The 19,229-nt window shown below is 41.1% G+C and overlaps 1 protein-coding gene across 7 annotated transcripts in view; it reads left to right on the forward strand.

Moving 5' to 3' along the window:
• osbpl8 (oxysterol binding protein-like 8) overlaps nucleotides 1–19,229 on the forward strand; it is a 108,543-nt gene that overhangs the window by 33,001 nt on the left and 56,313 nt on the right. For 2 of the 7 annotated variants that reach the window (XM_085138929.1, XM_085138930.1), the window contains exon 1: nucleotides 6,843–10,595. The exons of 4 other annotated variants lie outside the window; for them this stretch is intronic. The gene's annotated coding sequence lies outside the window, so the exon portion shown is untranslated. One more of the 7 variants, XM_085138931.1, reaches the window with a different exon arrangement.

Below are 19,229 nucleotides of genomic sequence, written 5' to 3' on the forward strand. Positions count from 1 at the left end.
CAGTGGCAGCATGTAACATATAAACTTCAAGTTAGATGATGAATGTTCTTTGCAGGAGAGATTTTAGGACATTAGAAAAGTACTACGAGCCACACATCAACAGGTTCATCTAAACATTAGATGTTAAAGTATAAATGCATCCAGGGAGACGTTAAGTTTACGTTCTTTGTTAAATGTGTGTGGTTCAAAGCAAATGAAAGCCAGCACTGTGTTTCATTGTCAAGTGCTGAAGGATTTAAGCTGATTGGTTGGCAAACAGCTGTTTTTTAGATATTTTTTTCCCCCAAAGATGTTGTGCACTAAGCAGTAATTCTATTATATTTTATATGTTACACAGTAATTGTGTTATTTATGGTGAGCTGCATGAAACTGAATCCAGTTCCAATAGTTTCTGAAATGTTTAAGATGAGGCGAGTTCTTTTGTACTGTGGGAAGCTGTGACAGCCACACTCTGTTATTGCAGCGTAAAACTCAATTCATATACAATCGTGTCAAAGGGGAACCCCAGTCTATTTGTTCTTGATGATTGGACTCAAATATGGCAAAGGTGACAAGGTATGGAGTGCTGACACGCTTCCATTATAAAAAAAACAACCTACAGGTGGTGTGCTGGGTGCAGATGTTGAAGATCAAACGTGCTCTCATCTGAGGATACAGTCATGAAGCGCTCAGAACATCATCTTCCACAATATTTTGTGTGTATATTAATGCATGTGTGCCTTGAAACTAGGGCTGCACGATTTTGCATAAAATGAGAATCACGATTCTCTCACGATTTTCTTTTCCAGTATAAATATTTATTGCACTTATTAACTGCACATCAACTTCGTAACAGTTGAGACTGAACATAAAAACAATAAATAAACATAAAAACAACAAATGTCTCACGTTTTGTCGTTGCCGCAAAATGTTGTACTGCTTGAAATTGCGTCTCCACCGTTGCTCGACGCTGCGTGTACAGAGCAGGTAGTGCAACAATAGAAAAATAGTTGCGGGACGGCACTGTGTAGCGTTTGTCTAGCGTGTTGATCATTTTCCTAAATCCCTCGTTTTGCACAGTGTTGATGGAGCCATATCTTTGGTCAGGTGATAAGTAATAGCCTCCGTAATTTCTTTGTGCCTGCGGGAGTTTGACGGGTATAGGGAAGCGCTGTATAAGGTTCCCGTTATTGATGTTTGGGTGGTTGACCGAGACGGATTTTCTCCTGTCACTTTCTCGTTATCCCTGACGTGCTCTCCGTTGTTTTCCCTGCTAATTTTAGCAGCCAGCTTCTGTATCACGTGGTATAAGGCTCCGCCCTTGTCATTTGTTGAGCAGGAAGAGTGAGCGCTTGTTTTCATGCAGATTACGTCCCGGATCAAAATGCGGTACAATCGTCGTCGTCTTTTTTCTTTTTTTTTTAAATCGTTGTCATTTGGAAATGAGATCGCACATAAGTATGAATTGAGATCGCGATTTTCTAACGATTAATCGTGCAGCTCTACTTGAAACATTATCATGCTATTTGCTGAGCCTTTTAAAACTGCAGCTTTAGTTAACGGACAGATGTTAGATCATCACAGTCCGGTAATCTAGTAACTTTCTAGTAACTATTTTGAAAGCAGGTTGAAATCCAGTCACAGCCTGAAGAAATATATGCATATACATTTGTGTCATATGCACAAACATATTTTTGTTAGGTGTATTAGGATAAGATTATTGTTGATAGAGACAGTAAAAATCAATGAAACTTCTCACTTAAAATTGTATCTCCATAATAGTCTCAGTTAACTAGCGTCCCCCCCCCTCTCATAAAACACCCCTTCTATCCTCTGTTCTCATTCTGCCCTTTCATTTCACCTTAGTCATAATCCTGAGCAGCCATTTTTGCAGCCAGTAGGAGGGCAATTATGATTGCAGATAACTGGGGTGATGAGAGCGGAGGCTATCTCTCCCACAGGCCTCCACATACAGTGAAACACAATGCCACTGAATGGGAGCGGAGCTAAAAGCCCTTCCTTACTTCTCTGATTCTTGCAAAGAGTGGGAGTGAGCTCTGATAACCTTCAGTCGCTGTTAGTAGCCCAAGCTAATTTCTCACAGCCTGTTTTAGGGACTGCATAATAAAACTGCTGATGCATAAATTAGTTTGAAAGCCATGTTTTAATATTGGCTTTGGACTGCTGTTCTTTAAAAAGTGGATTTGATTTAATGAATCTGTACTACTCTGGGATTTAGGCATAAACTTGCTTTGTTGAGCTTCTGGGGCTGCGTGTTATCACTTCATCACACATTATAAGTGACTACAGTGCCAGAATGGTGTGAGACTTAAACTGTGGGATGTACTTTGCTGCAGGCTCATCCCGCTGTTTCCTGAAAAGGGTGCCTCCCAACCCGAGATGAAAGGCTCTGGGAAGCATGCCAGGTGTCTGCCGCTTCTCCCTTAACTCTGACATCCTCACAGTCAGGAGACACTTCAGGAATGTTTATGGCAGCCCACCCCCTCCTGTTTCAAACTAGGGCTGCCACGATTAGTCGACTAGTCACGATTACGTCGACTATCAAAATTGTCGACGACTGATTTAATAGTCGACGCATCGTTTGAAGCTTTGTAAGATCCCAAAAGACGCAGGAATGAGTAGTAGGATTTAAGAGTGTAATAACGGACTGAAACAGAAGATGGCAGCACTGCATGTACAAGGATGCCAGCTGCCGTTAAACCCCAAAGAAGAAGAAACTGTGTCCCAGAATTCATAGCGCAGCCCAGCTCAGTTTCCAACAATGGCGGCAGCTAGTTAGTTTATTACTCTTATTATTCTTTCTGGGTCACAAAATAAACGTTTAACATATTTTCAGGCGAGAATGTAGCTGTGTAAACCTCAAATATCTGCTCAGTTTATCAAGACACCACATATTTTCAAAAGCGCTCCGATGTTTTCGGAGACGTCTGTTACCCACTAGCTCGATAGCTAGCCGGGGGCTAGGCTCACTAGAGCCGTGACAACACCGGACTCCCGGCTAATCGTTTTCAAACCCACCGCCGTCTTTCGCTACTCAGGTTAAACATGATATATAAGTCACTTAGAGAACTTAAAAATGTTATTGTTTGTTTTTTTTCGTATTTTATTTGTTCCTGAGTAAATCGGTTTGGCTGAGATTAAAGTTATAGTTTTTACACAGCTGAGTAAACATCAAGCAGACAGCTGATTATCAGAAGTGTGAGATGCTGGAGAATATACTCCGGTGTCCTGTTATATTTTAGATAGCAAGGAGTTTATTAAACTTCACCGAAACAATCTGCAAATTTCATTAATAAACTATCATCTTGTCTTTATTTTTAGTTAGCACATACCTTAAACACTTCAAGCTGTAAGCTAATGATAGTTATATAAGAGCAGATGCTGCTGGTGCAATAAGCTGTAGTTTTACGTCCAATGGATGATGATCTGATTAGTCGACTAATCGCAAAAATAATCGGTGACTAGTCGACTATCAAAATAATCGTTTGTGGCAGCCCTATTTCAAACATCCACCGTCATCCAGTCTGCTGTCATTTACATTGTACATACTGAAATGAAAGCACTGGTGACCTGCTGGTCATAATAGGCAGCATTGAAAAGGCACAAAGACAGCCATTATGCAGTTGAATAATGGGTTTGAGGTAGCTCAGAGGTAGAAGAAGAGAATCTGTGGCTCAGAGATCATCAGCTAAGGTATTTGAAATGAACGAGAAAAAGCTCATTTATTTCATGCCCTTTGCATGGCACCACTCCCCAATCCTCCCCCACAACTGAGCCTCTTAGTTGCCAATGAGAATGCACAATTTAGAAGTTTAGACCAACTCCAACATGAATGTTTAAAGAAAAAACCATCTCACCATTTTGTAAGGTAAAAAGCAAAGAGGTTTGAATTATGAACAATTAAATTTTGGAGACTCTCTTTAACTGACACTGGGTAAGGGGCAGTGTACCCCCCAGACTCACCATCAGTGGTTTACACGGGGGAGAGAGTAACATTAACCCTTTACAGCGCAGTTACAAAAGTGTCTGCTCCTCTTCTCTACATAAATAGTAAATTGCCTGTATCAATGTGAATATGTATGGATAGGGATGGGTACCGGTGTCCGGTGCCATGATGGCACCGGTTCTGACATAAACGGTAGTAACCAGACCGAAAAGCAGCGCACATTTCGGTGCTTTATTTCGGTGCTTTTTTTTCCTGAGCTGTGATACACTTTAGATTCTAGCCAATCATTTTACGTTTCCGAGGATAGTAGGCGGGGCCAGGTACGCAAGTTTTTTTAGAGCAGAGCTACAGATTAAAAATGCCCAAGGCGAAGCAGTCAAAAGTCTGGCTGTACTTCACAGCAAAATATGCAAACTCAGCAGCCTGCAACAAGTGCTTTAAGCTGATACTGTGACACTGTCAAAGGTAACACCTCGAATCCGATGAAACACCTGGCGACGCATAGCGCTTTTTTTTTTAAAGCCGAGAAATGCGCCGTATTTGATAGCTTGCTGCGAGACCTCACACCGTGCACATCTACTGCGGGTGTGGTGCCTGTTATCGGACCCGGAGCCCTGCTAGTGTAGCAGAAATGATGATGATGCAGCAGCAGCCGTTCTTCTCTGCGTGAGTAGCTTCATGTTGTTCATGTGTAATTTACGTTGAGTAGGCTAACCACGTTATTACATTAATGCATGTAAGGTGAACTAGCAAACACCGTCATAGTTACATGCGGCTGTCTTCTTGTTTGATGGCAGATACTCCCTTCACCCTGGCCAAAAAGGCTAAAATGACCAAAGAAAAAGTGGGAAACAGCTAAACATGAGAGCTTTTTGGACAAAGTTTGTGTTTTTTCCATTGTTTAAGCACTGCTTCCAGCCAAGAGTGATACCATATATGCCCCATAGCTGCAGAAAAGGCTAACATTGTTATCTTTTTACAAAAAAAACAGCTAAACATGAGAGGTTTTTGGACCAATTTTGTGTTCTCCATTCTTTAAGCACCGGTTTGAGCACCGTTTAAGCACCGGCACCGTTTCAAAAGTACCGGTTTGGCACCGGTATCGGATAAAACCTAAACGATACCCATCCCTATGTATGGATATAACTGAGGTCAAAATTGCTTCCACCCTGTTTCTTACTTTGATATTAAAAATCTGCAGATGCTGTAAGCCCTTAGTGAACTCTTCTCATGCATGTCAGGAAGCTCTGCACGGTCGCTCAACCACTTTGATCTACTTTTGAGGGAACAGGGTGTTCAGGGGAGAACTTGGTTAACATAGCACTAGCGCTGTCACATATACTGTGTGGTGCATTATGTTGCACCAGCAAGTCTCTTATCATGAACAGATAGTAACTGACTGCAATTAGTGAACATTAGTGTATCGATACCAGCTGCACAGTGGAAACACTTTCCAGCTGTTTCTATATGTATGAAAATGGTTGATTACGTTCAGACTCCATTAGTTCGAGGTTATCCTGAAGCTGTTTCAGTTGTTTAAACTTTCAGCTGTGACAGTTGCCTACCACAGTCCTGACTTCAAATGCAAGTTCAAAGTCAGATTATGCTTCATTCAGAACACTGTTCAGACTAACAGTCAGGAATATTTCTTTTGACCGAGGTATCGGCAAAATAAACAGAGCGGCTCCGATGAAAAGATTTCAACTAGCAGAGCTTATAGAGACTCTTTGTACTGAAATCCAAAATGCCACATAATGTCACAGGAGGAAGAAGCAACAGGAGGCTTCAAGGAACCAGAGATGAAAATTGGCTTCAGGCTCCTCTTGGGGAGTGATGAACTGAGGCTGCCTCACTTTGTAAGCATCACTGTGTAGATGAGGGTGGTGTTGACAGAGCAGAGGTGACAGCGTGGGCTGATTAAACACATTGTCACCACTAAAACAAACTGGTTAAAGTAAACAGGAAAAGCAAGCTCATCTTTCTCAGCGTTGACCTCAGAAACTGAAACTGAAAGCTAGAAAAAAACTGTAACTTTGAAAAGATGATGTGGCAGCTGTAGCTGATTTCTAAACTGATAAAGCGTCACTTTCCTCTTTGCTGGTGTGCACACTGACAAACAGGTGAACGCCACTGTTGGAGTATCGACTTCCTCAACTTGATCGTCTGCTCGTGAGCTGTAGTTATGATGCTAGAAGAGAGGCAGCTGTCCTCGCAGTCCTGTGCAGTGTCACATATAATACATGGCACTTTTACAGATCTATCCGTTGTTAAATCTGTTGTTATGACCACTGAAGTGCAAATTATAGCCTTTGTTTTCAACAGACGAAGAACAAGTGAAGTGGAAAAACAATCAGATCGTATAAGGGTTGATCGATCTGCCGACCTTCCCATTGGTAGACGACCCATGCAAGGAACAAATATCTCACTGTTGAGGATTCTAGATGCTGAATCAATGCTTGGGCTTAAACTTTGTTAGCAGTGGATTCACAGAGTTCATTAGAGTTAAATGAATACATTATAACCTTTTTTTCAGTTTCTTGTGTGTCATATCGGTGTTTGAAGACATTTTTTTTCGCATAGTTTTATGTGAAGCATTAACCAGTCTGTTTTTATACTGAGTTGAGTATTTTTCACTATGTCAGGCCTTCTTACGCAGTTAACAGAGCTTTACAGCAGAGTTTAGCAGTAAGTAGTAAGTTGTACTGAGGGCTGTTATTTCCTGTATAGTCATTTCCTGAGTTCTTTAGAGAGTGGTTTGTATGTGTGTTTGTCTAAGATCTGAATTTTGATAACACAGCTGAACATATACCACAGACTGCATGTAGTTTTGGAGCTACTATTACTCCTTAATCCTGTTCAAACTTTTTCTATTTTTGATGCAAACTGTCAGGTAAGAAGTAGCTTTGTTAGCATGAAGTAATGTAGTGTTCTGACAGGTTACAGAACCAAGTAAAAATTACAGGCTTGCTTGCATTTCATGTTAAGGAGTAGACTGAAACGGTAAAGCTAACTTCACAGTTTCACTGTAGGAAAAACCCAAACATTTAATATTTGAATTGTCACTACTGTCTGTGAAGGTTCTCAGTCATCCAGGTCATCGTAGTCAAAGGAGCTTGCAAAGAAAAGCGTCTGGACTTCTTTAAGTTGCTTGAAGACGTTTCACCTCTCATCTGAGAAGCTTCTTCAGTTCTAAGGTCAAATGGTGGGGAGTCCCAGACTAATCTGGGAGTCCCAGACTAATTGCCTGAGCCAAGGTGTGGAACTGGGTGTGGGTCACAATCAGCCAGAGTTTCAGGTGAGTTCATAGTGAAACCTGGCCCCACCTTATCTTGTGATTTCCTGAGGTCAGATGGCCCAGGATGTGAGTGGGCGTTAAGGCGTCTGGGGAGGGAACTCAAAACTGGATTATAGATGGCAGAGAGTTGGTGTCGTAAACCACCGCCTCTGTTCAAAGATGGTCGCTCACAGTGGACATAGATGCTTCTTTCACTCCTCTTTCAAACCATCTGTCCTCTCTGTCCAAAATGTGAACATTGGCATCCTCGAAAGAGTGACCTTTGACCTTTAGATGCAGATGGACTGCTGAGTCTTGTCCTGTGGAGGTGGCTCTTCTGTGTTGTGCCATGCGCTTGTGAAGTGGCTGTTTGGTCTCTCCGATGTAGAGGTCTGGGCATTCCTTGCTGCACTGTACGGCATACACCACATTGTTAAGTCTGTGTTTTGGCGTTTTGTCTTTCGGGTGAACCAGTTTCTGTCTGAGCGTGTTGCTGGGTCTGAAATGCACCGGGATGTCATGCTTGGAGAAAACCCTCACTACTATTTACATTAAAGGCTCCATAAAGAAGTTTCGCTAAGAGAAACGTTGAAATGTTAGATTTCTACAAGTGCCACATATAGAGTCGTCACCAATGGGAAACCTGATTTACATTCAAACCGATAACAATCGTGTCTTTACCCATAAAACTAATGTGTGAGTTTTTTAAAAAAAGCTCTGCTTCTTTTAAAAACGATCTCTGAACATTTCTTAAGAAAAAAAGAGTAAGAAAACCCCTGAAAAACCAGATTTCTTAAATGATATTAATGTGTTAACAGTGCAGCCCTTTGTCTCTAGTATAAATGAGTGCTTTGTTTCTTCTTTGAGTAAACGCTGTCTGCAGATGAACTTTTTGGTCTAATTTTAATGGCCAGTGCTGCACATGAGTTTTCCGTGTCTGAGTGTGTTCGATAGAGCCGGTTGACTTTGTTCATCTTTGTGTAAGACTCTGGTAGCTTCCACTATTTGAACTGCAAAGTGAGAGAAACGGGCGTTTTTTGTGAAGCTGAAAATAACTTTGAACCCTGACTTATGAATCAGTCATCTCTCCCAGCAGGCTACATGCTGACTGCCTCCTTAAGACTACCAACATATACAATCAGCTACCTCTGTTATGACAGAGCTTTTTTTATTTATTTTTTATTCATGTGCACCACTTTTCTTTGAAAGGTTATTTCCAGATTTCGGAGCAGATGTATTCTCACTTTAATTTAGTCTTTTTCAGTTCCTCACATCTTTGGGTTGATAAATTGCACGTCTCTCTCTCCTGGAAGACATTCACAGTGCGGCACCTGGTCTTTCACGTGTGAGCCCTAAATAGTGCCGTATCAAATGTGACAAGAGACAGAGACAAGTTCAGTCCTTGGTTGCTTTTCAGCTCCACGTAGGTGACCAATCACCGTATTGGGCTGGTGTTAATTCAGAAATGTTTAGACACAGACTCACTTATCTTCCCTCAGAGAGGTATGTGGAGGAATGGGGGGAATTTCAACCACCGATCCAACCAGTCTTTGACAGCTGGGTCCTGACAGGCTGGTAGTTATTGATACTATCTGAACACTAGTAAGCAATGCTGTCTTTTGTTCTAAAAGCACAAGAATGATGCTCTGCACACTGTGTTAACATGTGTATGTAGCATCCATGCATTAAGTTTGTAGAGGTACAGAAGGAGGAAGAAGCCATCTTTTTTTTTTTTTTATTGTACAGTGACCTCCATCGATTTGCGGTTCAGTATTCGTGAATTCACCGATTCCTGGATTTTTCTGTGGAACGTAACTCGGATAATTCGCCTATTTGCTGATTTAAAAAAAAAAAAAAATTCATAGAGCTAAAATGTTTGATAATTATTTTCATTAGGATGATCGTTTAAGATCTATTTGGTGTTTGAACTGTTAAAATAGAAAGTTATAAACGTTTTTAGAGGGGGGAGTGGACTGTACTGATGACTGTAGTAGTAGTAGTACCTGGGGTTGTAATACAAGTACTCTGAAGTCCTGTTAACTTCATTTGTAAAAAATTAATAATAAATTCAAGATATTCAAAAGTAATTCAATTTTATGTTATTTTTAATATATTTAAGTAAACAGAAATTAGGTTTATTCAGCATATTTTATGTATTATATGTAACAGATACATTGGTATATCTGTAAATAACTGTAAATAAAACTGTAAATAAACATGTGCCTGTGAGCACTGTGACTTGCCAAAGAGAAGAGAGGGGAAAACTGTTGACACGTTAAGTTTGTTTTTTCCCACGTTATATTGTCCTGTCACCAGTAAGGTTTGCATGCTAGCTAGCAACAGATTAGATGAGAACCACAGCAGGCTCTGTTCAGCAGCTACTGCTCACTGTACTTGCTCACTGTTTTTTTTTTCCCCCCCATCGCTCAACCTTTGAAACCTTCTTCTAGGCTACTTGCAAAGATGTTGAAGTATTTATAAAGTAAACGCTACAGACCTCATGAGACACTGGACAAGTCTAAATGTGTTTGGTGATGAGACTGGCGTGGAAGCTGTTTGGCTGAGTCTTGTTTTGCAGATTATTTGTGCTTACTGAAGATGCCAGTGCAATCAGACTAAAACTGGAGTGTGTGCGTGCGTGTGTGTGCGTGCGCGTGTGCGTCCTCCTCTGGGGTTATTTTCCACAATGGCTTCAGAAATCGGCACTTTGGTTCATTGGTGCAGAAGAGCCGTGTGGTTACAGTAGCCACGCTCGAGGGGACGCATGCCTTTCTGCAATAACTGCTTCAGCGCACTACGTTTTAATTGTGGCTGCCAGTTCAGTACTTTATAAACAGAAGACAGCCTACTTCCTTGTTTTTGCAGTTGTGCGGGTGCTTTGCTGCTTTGCGTGTCAGTCAGATGATGTCGGGCTGAAAAACACGTTTGCATTGTTGTAAAACGGAGAGTAAAAACATTGTTTCATGTTTTTTTGTGAAGATGGAAGGTGAGATATCAAGAGAGAAAGTCATGAGAGCTTTTGAGGGTAGATAAAAGCACTCATGACAGAGTGAATAAATGCCTGCGATGTAATGCTTGAGTGGGACAATAAGAATTTTACTGAAGGCTGTGAGCGATGAGAAGAGGAAGAAAAGGACTGGCCGAGAGAGGAAACGGCGTTCATCATAGAGAGGCTTAAATTCTCTTGCATGCTTGTGCTCGGTGCTGCCTTGTCTCCTCCCTTCAGTGTTTGCTTTGTGTGTGTGTGTGAGAGAGAGAGACGGGGCTGTGCTCAGTGGCTTGTTGTACCAGGTTTAGTCCGATCAAGACGTGGTAGCAGCGACAAGCTCACATCCCTCTGCTGACTGACACATGCTACGCATTTCCTTTCTGTAAGTGAACCTTAACACTGCATATGTGTCTGCTGGGTTGATTGCAGTTACAGTTGATCACAGTGTCGCTTTAGAAGAGCTTTGATCTAGAAGATGCTTTGTTTCTTTGAACTATTGCTGCAGTAAGAGTAATTTGAAGCTCTACATGTGACTGTTTGTGATAAGGTTTCACACAAAAACACCGAGCCGGCCTTGTTGTTTCCACTCTGTTTGTTTACTTAGTGTGTTGTCACTGAATGAAGGCCAACTCTCACTGGCGTGCTTTGCTCAAGGGCTATGGGTACAGCCAACTCAGATTGTATTGCTTCTGTTGGAGCTGTAATGAAGAGTCAGATGGCTCAGTGTGTGTCTTCACAGATTTCTTCTCAGGTGTAAGAATAAGGAAGGCTGCTGCAGCTGAAGCATGGATCCACTGAAGCCTAATGATGGGAGGGGGGGCTGACTCTAGTTGCTTGCAAGCAAGCCACAGGCAGGAATACAACTACATTATAACAGCATAATAGCTCCTTAATGCAACCCTCTCAAGTCCAATTAAAACCCTAATGAGGCCTACAATGAGATCACAATGAAGCATTTTTTTCTTTAAGTCACATCAATTAACAGCAGAAACGGCAGACCAGATTCTTAATTGTCTGACCATGTGTGTGTCTCATTTAAAGGCAAATTACCCAATTATGTATTGGTGCACTAGAGTTATGTAACAGCAGTGTTTTCCAGGAATGGTTGTGTTTCTGTTTAATTATATTCCCCTCCTGCGAAAGAAACCCTGCGGGAGTCTTGGAGCTATCCAAGGGCTGCAGGCAGCGAGGACTGGAGTGAGTGTAATCAGATTGACAGTACTGGCCAAGCCCTGTGCTTGTTCATTCTGAACTGCTGCTGGCGTCTGGAGCCAGATCTTAGAATAAAGAAACAGGATAAAGAATGAATTGTGAACGCGCATTTAGCGAGTATTACACAGAGGTCTTAAGTGACTTTCTAATCCCAAAATCACTCAGATTCTTGCGTTATCAGATAAATACACTGATCAAAAAAAATGAAAGAAACTCTTGGAAAACGCTGATTTTTTTCCCCCCCAATCTCAATGGGACAGTGTAATGTTTGAGGAACTAAAGGATGCCCCATCGTTTGATGGAAATGAAAATTCAGTGGGCCACAACAACAATTCGAAATAGTACTCACTAGTTTGTATGGCTCCCACGTGCTTGTATGCATGCCTGACAAAATTTGGGGATGCTCCTAATGAGTCGATGGATGGTGTCTGGTGGGGGATGATCTGATATCGTCGTGTTGGTGTTGTTCCCAGATCATCATGAAAATGTTGTTCCAGGTTCAACATTGCAAGTGACCAATCACATTATTGTGACGTTATTCTTTTGCGCACCAACCCATTCATGCATTTATGAAATTCCAATGTTGCAAGGACAATATCAATTCTGCTTAGCGTTTATTAAAGGGTCAGGGTTAGGGTCCGTTGATCGGCGGACAGAGGCGGTTTCTCGCAGCTTAAGTACAGTTTTTTTGTTTTACGCCGGTTTTTCCTGAAGTCGCAAAAGTATGACATCACAACATTCTGATTGGTCACTTGCAATGTTGATCCTGGAACAACCTTTAGTATGATGATCTGGGAACAACACCAACACGAGGATATCAGATCGTGCGTCTGGTGGGATCTCCTTCCAGATCTGGACCAGGGCTGAATTCCTGAACAGTCTGAGGTAGGGCTGTGCGACATGACCAAAATCTCATATCCCGATATAAGACATCTATCGTCCCGATAACGATATAAATCACAAAAATGTAACATTTTCTGTAAATTCTGTGAATCTCGGGCAGCTCGACTTGCGTGAAGTGTTTCCAGCTGGACGTCATGTAGCTGGAGTCGAGTGTTTTAACCGATGCATGAAACAATACATTTTTAGACATAAGTTGTAACGGCCGCCGTTTTCTTTGAGTATTTATTACACGGCGTGCTGCGGGGAAAAGCCTGTTCTAACGTTTGAGTCTAAAGTTTATTTTTTAGCACCTGGCGGCTCTTTTTTGCTTCTCATCCGTAAATAATCTGCTTTCACGTGATTCAGTTTATTTTGAAAAGTCTCAACAGGATCTTGAGCTTTATTGTGAAAGGTTTATGTGGAACATAAACAAGCGGACACGGGATGCTGTTACCGTCGTTGTTAGCAACAACGACGCATAAAAACAGGCGCTTGTCCGTCAGTAGTGTGGTTATATTAAATATAAGAGAAAGAGAGAACTTTAAGAAATTAATGTAGCCACTACAGTGACAAAATATTGCCGTAAACAGTTTATTTTGCGACACCACGAAACAAACGACAGTGTAAAATGAAACGATAGATGTTTTTATATCGTCATCCGATATATATCGTTATATCGAACAGCCCTAGTCTGAGGTGCAGCCTTGCAGCATCAGATGGACTGAAACACAACGTCCCGGTGTTCTGTTGGATTTAGGTCAGGCGATAATGGGGGCCAGTCAGAAGTATCAGTTCCATCATTCTCCAGGAACTGCCAGGAACTCTAGCCACATGAGGTCAGGCATTGTCCAGGAGTAACTCAGAACACACTGCCCAGTGTATTGTGTGACAGTGTGTTCAAGATTTCATCCCGATACCTGCAGTGCTGTCCCTCCATGGATATGCTTCCCCAGACAATCACTGACGGACCACCAAACTGGTCATGCCGAATGATGTTGCTCTCATCTGTGAAAAACACAGGACGCTACTGGTGGAGCTGCTAATGCTAGTATGATATGGCTAATGCCAGTTGGGCTCCATGGTGCCTGATACAGTAACATAAATATTGATATTGTAAGGCACTTTACCAAACTGTATTCACATTTTTGTCCTGGGGCGTTTTCATTTTACAAAGAAGCAGGTAGTGTTAGTGGTTGCTAGTAGAAATGTGCTGGACGTTTGTTGTGACGAAGGGGAACTGGGTCCACTTCAGAAATGCTGTTTACCTAAGTCAACTTTCAACAGGCCTATGAAGTTATGTCCGCCTCACCCTCCTTCAGGTTTATGGTGTGCTGGTTTTTTTTAATAACTTCAATAATTTACCCTGTGTCTGGAACAACTGACTGTTAAGATGCTGAGGTAGCGAAGAACTAGGTGTTCCATGACAGGACTTAACTAATCAATTGGTGCTGGTTATGTCGATCTATCATAAGAACGCCCTTTCACCTCCCTGCTGCTCTGGGTCCTGAGTCGTTTCTGCCTCAATCCACCCAGTCACCCCCACTTTCTCAGTTTTAAAGACTTGCGTGATGAAATGCTACAATTTCATGAAATGCTGTTGATCACCTGTATCAGGTTTCACATTTCTCCCTCCTCATCTCCCAACATGATTGTATAAACTCCTTTAAATTGTAAAACCGATATTTTTTTAATCTACTTACTTCTGCGACACCTATAAGGGGTTGTTATCATGTTATCAGGCTTCGAGTTAGGAATGGAGAGACAGGACGATGAACAGAAACGCACTGGGATTCTTCCTGTTTGCTCCAGTGTTTCTGCTTAGAATTATCTCTGTATGGATTTCCTGTCTGACCCTGCATTGCTTCCAATTTCCATTGTGTCACACACTACTTCAGTTTATCTCGAGTAGAAGTTAAAGCTTACATTTAATTGCAATTGAGCATCTTCCAAGGCGAATTTTGACCCTAAAAAAATGTTGAAAATCCAGTGGTGTTGAATATATTCAGCAGTCTACACTGTAAACTCTGCTTTATCATAAACAACATTTAGAGTGAAGCAGCACTTAAAGCTATGTTGATCAGCCAGTCTGCCCATCTGGAGATTACTGTCTATCAAGTAATATTTAAAGCCATTACCTGCTAAGTATCAATGTAAGTGTTTTAAATGGAATATTGAGAAAATGCTAAAAATGGCAAACATTTAAGACACTCGTTCTGCAACACTGTCACTACTTAAACTACGTAAAGCTGTCGGGTTTGCACTGATCCAAGCATTTGTTTGGCGTACAGTTGTTATTTTACATCACTGAGTTCATATAATATGAGGCAGTAACTGTAGCTTGTAAGTGGACGGAAAGATTTTTGCCAAAGTTGAGGCGAGGGGAAGACTGAGTCAAAAGTCAGACTCATTCTGAATCATAACACAGTCACATCTTAATAATAACTCAAGTCTCAAAATTAATTTTCAGTGTCCATCAGTTATAAATCTCCAAAATAACACAACCTCTGGAACTTCCTGCAGTAGTTCTCTATATTCATGGAGCCATTGCAAAGAGGAACTGCTAGTAGCTAATTTGAATACTTTCAGTAGCATCAATAGAAAATCAAAAAGTGAGTTCCAGTGTTCCTCGTTGTATCTATAGCAGCATTGTGCTTAATATTTACATTCCTCAAAGTGCCAAATGCAAAGAACTTTTATCCCCAGTTTTGTTTTTTGGGTCTCTTTTACACACCGTCTGCTGTAGTCCACAGTTTCAGACTTTAACAACCATTCTAAGCAGCTTCTGTTACATCTGTCTGAAGGCTCGGCTCCACTACATGATTAGCATCAGGCGAGGCATTAGAGGAGCATGTATTTCATTCTGAGCTATATCAGAATATCCAGGGCACAGAGTTGTACTTAAAGAGGGCATAATGACACGGCTTGGTTTCAGCAGGGTAATTAACAGGAGCAGACTTGGCCTCACTGTCAGGCAGCCCTGTGGGTCTCCACACCTGCTCCCTATCACAGGGGTGAAAAGCTACCGACTTAAACAGGTTTCAAACTGCATTGGTACTGTATCCCAGCACGCAGTGTTCATCATTTTGTCCACACCTTTCTTTCTAGTGTGTAAGCCTAACACCTACAGCTCTGCCAAAGCATTAAACAGAAGGTTTATACACCTGTGTTTGAGCATGTGCAAATCAAGTGCAGTAAACAAAAACGGACTAGTTTTAGCAGCGATGTTCCGATTACATCATTGACCAGGAAGGAATTTCTGCACGGTCATCATTCACTCTGCCCGATTGCTTTGGGTTATTCTGTGGAATTGACACAGATGAAACAATAAAACATTTGCCATTCACTTTGTAACAGACTTGCATGATGGTTGCTCCCTCTTTACTGATTAAATACCTTGGCTCACCCTGTAAATTCAGGTTACGGGCTTGGCTCTTGCCTTACTTTGGCAGTATCTTGGCCAGTGCATACAGACCTCTGTGAGCCCGTACCATTAGATGTTTCATTTCTGATGCCTGCTGTAGTTCCACTCCAGTCATAAATAAGCCACCCTTTGGTCAGCACCCATGAGCACCATCCCATACGGTAGCTCTCTACCTCTGAAGTCGGCCTTTAGCCAGGGACGTTCTGACGGATGTGCCAGACTTTGAAGACACTCTGACAGGACTGCATGCTGGCCTGCAGTGGTTTCACACTAACACTGCTGCAGAAGGGATATTTGAGTTTCATTAAATTGCAGCTTAGAATATTTTACATGATTATAAACCGTGTATTGCACAAATGAGTGAAGTACTCTGTTATGATGTAACATTTTATTGTACTGCTCCTCTTTATGCAGATATTTCTTCCATCAATCACTTGAGGCAGCACAGAAACCTCTTTATTGTAAACAAGGAGCAAACTAAGTGTAAGCAGATCTAATGAATGCACTTTCTAACTTTGTAACTATCCAGTGAAATTAACTTTGCATTCTGAAAAAAAAGTCACCTTTGAAATCATTTTATGAGACAAAACAAACCTGTTATTAGAATAAGTGCTTCTGTGTTGCTTTGATGTTTAACGTAACAGGACTCTTTCTACCGTCCATCAGTACGTCTACTAGAAAACCCTTGAACCTGTTAGGTTGTTCCCTTCAGGGAGTTTTACTTTAGAGCAGTTAATTAATTCATTAAAAAAAATATAATTTGCTAATCAACAAATTGGTCATTTGCTAAGCAAAATACAGTTGGAGTGTTTTTCTACTTTCCCAGAACCTGAAGTCTAAATGGCTCCTGTGCTGTTCCCAGCTGGAGCTGCTGTCCTCCAACGTCAGGAGGTTTCAGTTAGTGCTTATCACGTCAGGAAGTAGGTTTTAATTGAATTTACATTCTTTCATACAGCAGTCTATGATGGATAGAGCTTGGCATGAACCAGCTTGAGGTTAATCTTTTAAAAATGCACATCTTAATGTCATTATGTAAAAACTGGTTTGCATGCTGTCTGTGGAGAGCAGAAGAACTGAATTTACCTAAAAGAAATCTTGAAACCACTGCCTGTTGTCTGGTGATGACTTAGCATTTTATTGGTGAAGTTTATCTATGATGACTGGCACTTTACAACAAAATCTGAACTGTTCACTCTCCTGATATACTGCATCCATCCATCTTTACTTATAAAGCACATTAAAACAACCACAGGTGACACAAAGTGCTGTGACATTGGAATAAAAAACATAATGGGTTTTAAGGCTTGGTTTTTACTGGCTAAAGAAACTAACCAGTGAACTAAGAACCACTGGGTTCCCAGCCTGTTTAGTTTTGTTGAGTTGCAGTCTATAAATAAGAAATGTGATAACCATACAGCGGTTTTCCTGATAATAAATGATGAGTTTTATTTGCAGTTTATTGGCTGCGGGAGGGTTTTATAGACAGTACAGTTCTGGGAAAAGAGGGTGAGGTGTTTTTTATGAGGAACTCTTCAGTTAGTAAACTATTTGAAGTGCTGAAAGCAGATTAGCACATGCATTTCGAAACTCCTTTGCTGATATACATGATGCAATATGGGTAGTATAAGTGTGAACGCGACCATTAGTTTGATACACAGCTGGCAAAGCTTCTAATCTAACAGTAGTGATTAAGCCAGAGTCACAACAGCTGCTGTTCCATGTTAGCTGTGATGGCTAATATGAAAGGTTTTTCTTCACTTCATGTCTTAACCATGCAGTGGTTTTCCTGAAAATTAAATAATGAGTTTTGTTTGCAGCTCTTCAGGTTTGGCGTGCTTAGTAATTATTTAGTAATCAGCTGTTTTGATGTCTTTCAGCTTGTTGTCTTGCTTTTACAGCCCACAGCTTTACTGTTTGGGTTCGAGGATATGAGGCAGCTGGTGAGTGGACAGCAAAAAGGAGCTAAAAGGACCGTCTCTGCTCCGTCCTGCTATCGGAGCTAGAGAAATCCTATCTGTGTGGGAGTGTGTGCGTGTGTGCACTGCAATAGCATGCACAATGCTGTTGAAAAAAACAAAAGCATAACATTCAAATGGAGAAACTCACAGTTTCGATTGCTAAGCTCGTTCTTAATCGAATAAAACGTGCATGTATGCTAATGGTCCAATCGAATTTATGAAATGCTCAGAGACGTTTTAGTTTTAGTAATCTCCAGTACTTTTAAAATCTTAACAATATTATTCCTGCTGACACAATTACAAATCAGTGCTGTGCTGTTTAATTCTAAGCCTCTGTCTGATAACATATTAGCTGAATCAATTTTATGTTATTGAGCTAAACCAGCATATTTGTATAAAGAGGAATTGTTAAGTATAGTATGAACGGGACAAGTTTATGTAAATACCTGCCATGGCCTCATCACAACTATATCACAACACAGTGGAACATAAGAGATTTCAGAGCCACATGTTACGCTCTCCCTCACTGGCAGGATCTTGGTTAGGAGCAGTGAAGTGAGAGGGTTTATGCAATATAAAGGCTACACATCGACAGTTGTGCATGTGACATTTCTAAATATCAATTTATACAAAATAAACAAAAAGTTTCATACAGTAACAATGGCTATGTGGAGCTTTAAAAATAGCTGCCAGTGATGACTCAGCCATCCAGCAGCAGTCGAGCACCTGGAAACCTGCAGCTCTGTCTCTGTCTCCCTATTGAGGTTTTTAGCCTCTGTAATCGTGTCTTTCTTTGTGGCGTCTAACATACAGGCTGTGGATTTTTTCAGGATATTTATAGCTTGACTACACAGAAGAGTTTTAGGCTGTATTTTGATTCTAGTAGCTAAAGGTGCCTTTCAGATATAGGGGGAAAAACTGTTGGTGTTTTTTTTCCTTGCTGCTAAAAAGAAACTGGGTCAGAACTTGCTGCGAGTGATGTCTTAACATTATGTAATATGCCATGGCATTTTATCCTGAATTAGCACTCCATCCTTTCACAGGCAGAGACGGGTTTGAGGCCATGTTTCCTGTCTAGGTTTGGAAGGTTTGGTGCGTTCTGATTGGGTGGAATCTGTTTAGGTAGTTACATCATCACCTTTTATAGCCGTATGAATATGGATGAGCATTTGTTTCCCAGCGTTGTGTAGATAAGCCTGAGTGTTCTTATACACTGCCTCCGTTTATGTAGGAGTTGGGTTCGTTCTGAATAAATGTGGAAATGGATAAAATTAGGGTTGTCTCTAAGTTTGTTGGATATTTGGCTATACAGACTTTAACCACATACTGTTACTGTTATCTGAAGTTGATTTAATTTATTAAAGACTAATAATCTCAAAATCGTTTCTTGCAAAGTGTAAAAAGCCCAGATGCTTTGCTCTGTGTCTGTGGTTAAATGTATTTCAGTTTTCTCTCACAGCATCTGCTGCAGTGTCCTTGTTTGTCATGTCATCGGCACAGCAAGCTGCTGGCTTTGAAATGAAAACGAGATGAAAAGAGTCAGACAG

The sequence above is a fragment of the Neolamprologus multifasciatus genome, chromosome 17 (assembly GCF_963576455.1).
Source record: "Neolamprologus multifasciatus chromosome 17, fNeoMul1.2, whole genome shotgun sequence".
NCBI classification, from domain to species: domain Eukaryota; kingdom Metazoa; phylum Chordata; class Actinopteri; order Cichliformes; family Cichlidae; genus Neolamprologus; species Neolamprologus multifasciatus.